This window comes from Acomys russatus, chromosome X (genome assembly GCF_903995435.1).
Source record: "Acomys russatus chromosome X, mAcoRus1.1, whole genome shotgun sequence".
Taxonomy (NCBI): Eukaryota; Metazoa; Chordata; class Mammalia; order Rodentia; family Muridae; genus Acomys; species Acomys russatus.
The window spans coordinates 19,010,080-19,017,579 of NC_067169.1; positions in this window are offsets into that span (position 1 = coordinate 19,010,080).

The following is a 7,500-nucleotide window of genomic DNA, read 5'->3' on the forward strand; positions in this document are numbered from 1 at the left end:
GTCGCAGGAAGCTGAGAGCTCACATCCTCAAAGACAAACAAACAGGAAGCAGAAAGCTAACCATAAGTGGAACAAGGCTTTAACCCCTCAAAGCCCTGGCTGGAGTGATGACCTCCACAGGCTCCTGCATGCCCATGTCACACATACATACACTCAGGCATATACATGTACACACACACACACACACACACACACACACACACACACACACACAAATATGTATTAAAAAATAAACTCTTAGAGCCTGCTTCTAGTGGCTTCCTCTATCAACGCTGAACCTCCTCAACCTCCACAAACAACACCGCCAACTGGGCACCAATTGTTCAAATACCCAGGCATATAGGGACCATTTCTCATCCAAACAACCACAGTAGGAGTTGACAAATATAAAGGAGAGATATTCCCCTGGAACAAATAAATTAGTGGAATTTGAGTCAGGGCATTTATTTTAGAAAACCCACGTCAAGAATGTGAAGGACTTTACAATATTTGATTTTTGGTTGAAAGCCTAGCCTTTAATGGCTGAGTTATCTCTCAGCTCCTATTTTACAATATTTAAAACAGATACTGTGGTGGTTTAAAAGAAAAGGACTCCCTTAGGCTTACAGAGAGTGACACTATTAAGAGATGTGACCTTGCCGGAGGAGGTGTGGTTTTGTTGGAGGAGGTGAGTCATGGGGTTAGGCTTTGAGGTTTCAGATGCTCAAGCCAGGCCAGTGAATCAGTGTCTTCCTCTTGCCTGTGGATCTGGGCATAGAACTCTCAGCTCATCCTCCAGCACTATCGTACTTCCAGCCATGATGATGATGGACCAAACCTCCAAAATTGTAAGCCAGTCCCGATGAAATGTTTTCCTCTATAAGAGCTGCTGTGGTCATGGTGTCTCTTCACAGCAACAGAAACCCTAACTAAGACAGACAGATACAGAGTACATCAAAATATGAGTGCTAATCAAAAAGGAAACAGTTCAAGACCCATGCATAGAAGCTGTGGGCAATGAGGAAAAGAGAAAGCAGCCCAAGCAAGGACAGTGGGCAGCATAGATGAGGAGAGGATCTTCTCCAGAAAGTTCTGGAAGCATTGTAGATCCCACAAAGTGAGATAGATATGTGGTGGCTCTGTAGGAGGGTCCAATGTGGGGTTATAAGGGTTCAAAGCTAAGCTAAGACACTGAGATATTTAGAAATCACATTGAGAAATCTCATAGCCAATAGGAGAAGAAAAATAAATTGCAAAGCCATAGTAGAAATCAAACAGAAACACAATCGAAAAAGATGGAAACTATGAGGAAAAAGGGAAAAGGAAAGCACACAAAGAAGTTCGAAAAATACTCAAGTCACCACGGTAACACAAACTGCAAGTGATAACGAGTAGATAAAGCCGATGCATGCCACATCCCACATCCCTCATCCCACATCCCACATGAAAAACACAAGTTTGAGATAATCCACCTTCAAAATCAAGAAAGGGAGCTCTCACATTCCTGGGATAAAGAACACAGGTAGCAGAAGTTTGGTCACAGCAACTCACATAAATTAAAATTAAAGTCTTTAATGAAGCTGAACTGCCTTAAGAGTATCAGAGAGAACACATTGGAAAGGATCACGAGAAGGGACTTTGGGAACCTCTTAAAGACCACAAGATCCTCCTGGAAATGCATGAGGTAAAAACTGTTGATGTGTTAATACTGGGACATATTTGACTTTATCATTCTTTCTATCAAGTGCTCAGAGGAGTTTTTCTGAGGCTAAATGACCAACAATATTATAACGAATTATATGTAGATGAAAAATTGAGGATCCACCTGTCTTCTATTGAGCCAGACAATAAAGAGCTTTGTTAAAGTTTCTGCTTGCTTCTGCTTAAGAATTGTTTTTCTTAAAAACAAAAAACAAAAAACAAAAAACAAAACAAAACACTTACATAATGTGTCATGTCTTTCTGGTATGACCATCTTAAAATGAATTAATAAAATAAGATCTAAAGTTGTTATTACAAAAAAAATAAAGTTGTTATTACTTTCAACTTCTATTATGGAAAATATTGATGGCTATAACCCACAAAAATAAAAGCTCCTTAGAGTGTTCAATAACCTTTAAGTTTTTGTTTTTAAGTTAGAATGGTAAATTCTGACTTTGTTGGCATACAGTTTGACAAATTAAGCCTTGTATAGGGTCATGTAACTATCACCACAATAAAAGTAAAACAAACACGCCCTTTTCTCTCCCTTCTTTCTGTTCTTACCTCCCTTCCTCCTTTCCTTCCATCTTCTCTTCTCCTTCCTTTCCTTTTCCCCTCTTTTTTTCCTTTTTTACATATAGTATCTTATTATCTAGCCCAGACTATCCTCAAACTTGTGATTGTTTTGCCTCAGCCTTCTGAGTTCTGAGGTTACAGATGTGCTCAACTCAAGAAATTTGTGTTATCCAAGAAATGCTCCATTTCCTTTCCTTTTGCCCTGCTCTCTGCCTTTATAGTTCCATGTTTTTGAGTGTGCCATATAAATGGAACTGCAGAATATGGAACATTCGGAGACTTATTTCTTTCCTTCAGCATAGTGCCTTTGGAATTCAGTTTGCTACATTTGTCCACTTCGGTGGCTGAGTAGTACCAGTTTCCTTACCCTTTAGCCCACTGAAGAAGACCATGTGGATGGTTTCTGTTTTGGTGCTGTTACAAACCAAACTACTATGAACATTTTTGTGTGTCTCATGTGACTGTCTCTCTGAGGTAAGCGGCCAGGAGGGAGGTTTCCAAATCATATGGTAAGCATATGTTTAACTTTAGAAGGAATTTGAAAATGTTATCCAGAGCAGCTTTATCATCCTGTACTCTGAAAAGCATGTCAGTGTTCTAGTGGCCTCTGCCTTATTGCTGCCAGGTGGTTTTGACCATATTTTTTGTTCTTATCATTTTGATCAGTATGTAGTGGGCTCTCAAGATGGCTTTAATATATCTCTATCTAACTTTATATATATTCTTTCCATGTACTTGTCTTCATCCACATGTCCTTTTTGTTTACAAGAATTTTCAAGTCCTTTGGCCGTATTTGAGTGAAATCTGAGTTGTCTTACTGTTATGGTGTGTTGTTAATTATATGCTGGAAATAAGACTTCTGTCGGTGTACTAGTTGAAATTTTCTCCTGTCTTCAATTTTTCTTTTCTTTAAACAATGTCTTTTGAAGACTCATAGATTTTGATGAACTCAATCTTATCATTCTTTTATGATCCTGCTTTTGGTATTGATACAAAACCCTTTCATCTAACACCAGGTTGGTGGAGTGTTTCTTTGTTTTCTCCAGAAAATTTTATGGTTTTTTGTCTATATTTCAATAGTCCATTGATTTTGCATTGGGTTTGTATAAGACATGGCATTAAGGTTGAAGATTGGGGTTAATTAAAAATATATAACAAAATGAAATATAAAATAAAGCAAAGGCTATCACATTGAATGAGATAATGGATGAGATAATCAGAAGAAAAAGAGCTCAGGGGAAGGCACAAGAGACGGATCTACTCATTCACACACCCAGGGACCCTGTGATAACACTAAACTGAAACTCATAACACATAGGAAAGGACCAGGTGCAGACCCATTCAGGTGCTGTGTAGCCTGTATAAATTTCTGTGAGTTCATATGAACTTGGATCATTTTGATTTAGAGGGCTTTGTTTTCTTGTTATCAAATAATACTGGTCTAAAACAAAAGCAAGCCCAAAAATTCCTGTGGTGATAAAAATGACTCCTAATGACATTCTGCTATACTCATAGGTCCGTGCCTGCCTCAGCCATCATCAGAGAAGCTTCCTCCTGCATCAGATGGGAACAAATACAGAGTCCCACAGCCAGATGTATGCAGAGAGTGAGAGATTGAGACACTCAGCCCGAAATGGGATGTCTCCATCAAATCCCTCCTCTTAGAGCTCAGGATACTCCAAAGAAGAGGAGGCAGAAAGAGTGAAAGAGCCAGAGAGTTGTTGTTGTTGTTGTTATTATTATTATTATTATTACTGCAGAAAATAATTCAGCCGTACCAAAGTCATTTGTTCATTTGTTGAAAAGAGCATCTTTTCTCCACTAAATTGCATTTGCATTTTCATCAAAGATTAAATTACCATATGTGTGAGTCTTTCTGGACTCTATTTTGCCTTCATCTTTATGTGTGTTCTTTTGTCAGCACAACACTGCCCTGGTTTGTTTAAGTTCATGGTGCAGTCATTATTTTTCTTGTTGCTGTAACCCAGTTCCTGACAAGAAGCAACTTACAAAAGAAAAGATTTCTTTTGGCTCACAGTTTTATCAGGTACAGTCCAGAATGACTGGGATACGTGACAGTGGGATTGTGTGGAGGCTTCCTCATATCTTGGCTGATTAGGAAGAGCAAAAGAGAAAGCAGAAGCAGGCTACAACCCTGAGATCTCCTTCCAGCTAAGCCTCATCTATATCCTAAGCGATTAAGAGCCCCCTAAAATAATATCACTAGCTAGGGAGAGAGGGCTCAAACACATGATCTCGTTGAGGATGTTTTACAACCAAATTAAAATTTAAAACCAGGCAGTATGATTATTTTGGCTTTTTCTTCAAAATTGTCTTATAGGTTTTTTGTTTTTTTTTTGTTTTTTGTTTTTTTTGTCATTGTCATTCTCGCATAAATTTTGGTGACAGTCTGCCAATAGTGATAGAAATAGTGTTTGGATTTTCATTGTGTTAAACATAGATCTATTGGGGAGGCATTGACATCTTTATTATGTTGAGTGTTTTGATAAATGAAATTAATATAGTCTTATATTTATTTCAGCCTGTGCTGACTTTTTTTTCCATTAGCACTTTGTAAATTTTAGCATTTACTTTTTGGTTTTAGATTGCCAAGATTTTTAAAGTGGTAAACACACGAACAAAAACCCATGATACTATGATATCTATCTTCTTCCTCAATCCAGTCTCTACTGCTAAACTATTCCAGTAGCTGCTCCGTGTATTCTGTCTAGGCTTTATGGAATTCAGTGTGAGAGACAGTATAACATTTGCTTGCTCTATATTATCCTCAACGAAATTTAGTAATTTCTAAGTGTCTATGGGTCTTAAGATGAAAAAGCTTGAGAAGCAGTAAATTTAAGGGCTAGAATTTTACTCTATTTTGTTTGTTTGTTTGTTTTTCAAGACAGGATTTCTTTGTGTAGCCTTGGCTGTCCTGGACTCACTTTGTAGACAAGGCTGACCTTGAACTCACATCGATCTGCCAGCCTCTGCCTCCCAAGTGCTGGGATTAAAGGTGAGAGCCATCACGCCCGGCTTGTTTGTTTTTTAATACAGGGTCTCATATAGCCTAGGCCGGCCTCAAACTAGCTAAGTATCAAAGGATGACTTTGAATGATTAATTTTCCTGCCTTTACCTACCAAGTGCTGTGATTACCAACATGAACCATCCTGCCTTACTTATGTAGTGCTGAGGATTGAATTTAAGGTCCTATGCATGTTAGAAAAACCTCCTCCCAACTGATCTATATTCCCAGCCACTGGGACTGGAATTTCAATATGTTTTTAGAGCTAGAAAATATTTTATGAAGCAATAAATGATTTCCATTCATCTATCCACTAAGTCGTCTTTGTTACAAAGGAGACTGGCAACATTTTAACTACAGTGCCAAAAAGTGGCCAGGAAGTTTCCCAGTTGTCCAGGACAACAAGGAATTAAAGAAAGGGCATGTAACCCTGTCTCAGAAAAAAGAAAAAAAAAAAAAAGAAAAGAAAAGAAAAAAGAAAAGGCATGTATCAAACAATGTCAAAATAAATTAAGAAAAAGACAAAAATCTTAAGTGATTATTCATAGAGATTTTAAAAAGAAAGGGAGGAAGGGAAAAAACATGGTTAAAAAAAGACACAAGGATTTTCTCTTCTCTTGACCAGGGTATATATTATATATCTTCTTACCATAAACAATGAAAAAGAATAGAAGAGTTATAGTAAAGACTTCAGGCACCAGGCAGGAAAGCATACCGATACTTGAGAAAATGGCAACAAAGTGAGCCCATGACCACTTGAGCTCACTGCCTAGAGAGGGTGTGAGGGCACAGCGTAGGTGGGGCGGTCTAACCAGAGTCTAACTATCTGTCTGCTACAAGGGAACACAAGTGAGTACGTACTGCAGAGCCAATGTGCAGCATACTGACAAGCTAACAATGTGCGCTGTATATTTGAAATTCACTAGGAGAGATCTCAAGTGTTCAAAACACACACACACACACACACACACACACACACACACACACACAATCATGTCATTCACACTCTAATAAAGCTGGAGAAAAAGCATGTTTAAGCACTGAAATAAAGAAATTAGAACCATAGGGTATGTGTGGTATGTCTGGTGAGGAGATGTGGAAAAGCGGGGAGGGAGGGGGGGGCAAAAGAAGTTGAGAGAGGGGTGTCTTAGTTAGGGTCTCTATTGCTACAGTCAAGCACCATGACCAAGAAACAAGTTGAGCAGGAAAGGGTTTGTTTGCCTCATGCTCATCATCAAAAACAATGAGGGCAGAAACTCACACAGGGCAGGAACCATGCAGAGGCCATGGGGGGTGCTGCTTGTTGACTTGCTCCCCAAGGCTTGCTCGGCCTGCTTTCTTATAGAACCCAGGACCACCAGCCTAGGGATGGACCCTCCCCCATCAATTACTAACTAAGAAAATGCCCTACAGGCTTGCCTGCAGCCCAGTCTTATGGAGGCATTTTCTCAACTGAGGCTCTCTCCTCTCAGATGACTTTAGCTTGTGTTAAGTTGATGTAAAACTGTCCAGCACAGGGGAATAGGGGAGGGAGGGAAGAGAGAGAAAGGGAGAGGAAGGAAGGGGGAGTCCCATATCTCCTTCAAGCAGCCCACGATGACCTAACTTTCTTTGCTGGCAATACATCTGTCAGGGGATTTATATTCAAAATACATAAAGAACTCAAATAACACCGCCACCACCACCACCAACAACAACAACATGGGCCTCAGACCTAAAGCAGAGATTTCTCAAATGAAGACAAAAGTGACTAAGAACTAAAAGTGACTAAAAAAATGGTCATTGTCTGTTGGGGATGGGCTACACGGCCAATGTTCAGCCATCTTGTCAGAACCTAGGTTCCTATTTCTCCAGAAGTCTGCCATTCACCAGAAACTAGCTGACCTTGTCGTAGGTCGGCAGTTAGACACCTGTTGTGGTTTATTGTGGGGGCTGGTCATTCTAGACCCCCGAGCTACTCCTTTTCTGGTGGGACTACTGATAAGATCAGATTAAAGGCCAGCTGCCTGCGAGCAGCAGTTCCGGGAGCTTTTTCCTGACTAACCAGATCCTTCACAACTTTCCTGGAATTTCTCTCTTTTCTGCAATTATAGCAGCTGTAAAGGTAGATACCTACCTGCTGGAGCATTCCAGAGTTAGGTATCCATAGCAACCCTTGCTTACACAAATACCCATGCCTCTGTGCCTATATAAACTCTGTAAAAATTCAATAAACGGG